Source organism: Bos javanicus, chromosome 13, assembly GCF_032452875.1.
Source record: "Bos javanicus breed banteng chromosome 13, ARS-OSU_banteng_1.0, whole genome shotgun sequence".
NCBI lineage: Eukaryota > Metazoa > Chordata > Mammalia > Artiodactyla > Bovidae > Bos > Bos javanicus.
This window is the reverse complement of record NC_083880.1, coordinates 24,285,829-24,288,694: the sequence shown is the minus strand read 5'-3', so window position 1 is coordinate 24,288,694 and position 2,866 is coordinate 24,285,829.

Sequence of the window (2,866 nt, the reverse complement as noted above, 5' to 3'; positions counted from 1 at the left end):
ACTGATCCATAAAGGCGTACCAGAAAACCTCGAAGGAGATTTTAAATGTCTTCCAAGGAGGTCCACTCTTACATAGGCGCGGGGCTCCCAGACATATCTTAAACGCTGTAAACAATTCTTTAGTAATTGTGGAAACTCTTTGGGGTTGTGTTTCCTGGTAAGTATCAAGATGAAAATTCACGCATCTCTTCTTTCCGAATGTCAGGCACCATTTTCTGAAAGACCGGTTTGCTTTTCATCCGTGCGTAATGGTCAAACCAGCCCTTTCAGTTCCCTTGTCTACAAGTCAGGCCCGGTCTGCAGCCCAGTTTCAAGATCGTAAGCTCTGGCTTACAGATTTATAAAGACGTTTATTAAATCTCAAGAAATATATTTGTGGTGGCTATCACATAAAGCTGATGTACTCTGGTGCAAAAGAAAGCTACAGAGGCGATTTGTTTGTGCGTAAAAGGCACCAGATTTAATTGGAGAGAGACGTGGTATTTTCAACGCGAGGACACAGGGTGGCATAGCGCCCTGAAGCATTATTCGAGCTTCATCTACTATGCACTATATGCCACCGTCTCCAAAGGAGTGTTGCCCTAGAAACTTGTTTTAATCTGCTGCTATATATCAACACCTTGTTTTAGCAGTCCTTGGCTGAATTACAGTTACACAGTTTGGCGCTTCTTTCAAATTTCCTCCCATCAGTTTGGCTAAAGAAAGGAATTTTTCTCCTTTAGAAATGAATTGGCTTAATTAGTAAGTAGATTAATGGCAATTGCTGGTGAGTTGGTTTCCAGCAGAGTTTCACCAGAGAGGGTTAATCGGAGTCAGGTCTGGAAGCTTTCCCAGAACTGGCTGCCAGCCATTTCCACCAACCAATCAACCCTACAAGAAGCGGAGGAAGTGAAATAGAATTTATATTCTCTGGGCTGTTATCCTGGACGGAAATTCCTTGGAAGCAGCCTCCTGGTTGGGTGTAGGATGGACTATTTCACTTTAGAATTTTCAGAGAAACCTCGAAAGGTTTCACCTTCAAGATTTATCTGGGTACCAAAGAGGAATTTCACATGGCACAATGAGTGACTCTACAGAACACTGAGGGCACATTGTAAATGCTTGTGAGGCTCTTAGTCAATTTCAGGTTTTACAGAAGTTGTGCAAACCTCCCAAGTTCCACCCTAAATCTTATCTACCAGAAACTTTTTACAAACTTCAGTTGTGTGTTCTGCAGCCTTTTCACTTATTTTTTCCACAGTGATAAAAATGCATTCATAGTTTAACTTGCAGCTGCATTACTCTTGCAAAAAAAAAAAAAAAAAAAAATCCCTGCTGAGAAATGCATATAATAGGAAAAACAGATCGGCTGGACAGCAGCGTAATTAATGCCAGAAAGGGCTGAGGCCGGTTTCATAGTTTGTCTTCTGAGGATATTAAGACGAGACCTGGTGAAAAATGACGCATGCTTTAGCATTTCAGAAAGCTGGCAACTGGCAGCGCTTTTCCTTTTTTCTTTGACTTTCTGCCTCAGAACAAAGAGGTCGGCAGAACTAGCTAGGTTGTAATGAGTTCTATGTCCCTAGCACATTAAGTGCATCATGGAAACATATTGTATCGAAATAGTTTGGAGGAGAATACCGGGGATGAAAGAGAATGGGTGCTTTGATCAGCTCCCTGGGGTCCTGAGCGCGCACAGACTGACTTGCAAGGCGTTATTCAGCTCCAGCTAGACACACTTACAACACCATTCAAAGAAATTTGCATATCTGTAATTTATCACATTGGTCCAGAACATTTTTGCAAGGTAAATAAAAGTTGGCTGAATAAAAAAAAATCAATCATCGCAGATATAGTGGAAACTGTGAAGCCTGTCTCCATTAAAAGCATAAATAAATATGTCCATGAAACATGATGATTTAGAGGCTGATTTTATTATAAAATGTCCTTAGAGCAACAGGTTATGTGCTGACAGAGTGGCCGCCATTTCTTTGTGCTTCTACTTTAGGGGAGTGTATGTGCAGCTTCCACTGGAATAAAGGCAGAAAGTTGAATAGATGTGTGGCTACAACCAGCCCGCAACATGCAGAGCAAAATTAGTACACACTTTGAGGAGATGTGAAAGATGGTTCAATCTCCTTGGTGTCTGCAAATTCTAAGGTTAAATTTTATTTCTTCTCCTGTTGATTTCGTTGCCAAGCCCTGGTTGCTGAATTTAGAAGCTCAAAGGGATGAAATATCCCGACATCCGGTCAATAGGAAAACTTGCTTTGGAATGCCCCATGAGAACAAGTGAAAATTTAACAGGCAGGCATTGTTCTGAGTTTTTAAACAACCCAGTTAAACAGCAAACAAGAATCTTCAACTTGACCTTGAAAAAGGCTGTGTGCCTGCAGATAATCTATCAAACAACTGTGGATGACAATGATATATTTCAAAGTATTGTCAGATGAAAAGATTGATAAATTTGCTGCTGCGAAGGGAGAACTTTGGAAACAGGCAATTTACCGCACTCCCTCTGCAGCCTCCTCCTCGGTCCTCGCCCCCACCCCCCAACCCTACCCCTCCACCCTCCAGCCTTGAGGCCAACTCAGACGAAGAAGGCCAGTAAATCAGCACTGTAATATTTCTTAAGGGGCACAGAAAAGCTGTGAACAGTACTTCTCATATTAAACGCAATATTTCTTTGCTTTCGTGGGGAACAAAAGTCATAGCAAGACGTCTTTATGGCCAATTCAGTCAAAGGCACATCTCCGCTCCCCCTGCAGAAAGGTCAGTGTCGTTGTGTTTGGTCCACCGAGGGGGTGTTTTCACGCTGAAAACTGAGCCAGCTGTCCCTGTCACACCCTCGCCATTGGGGAGCACGCACTAGCTATGGTTATTAGGC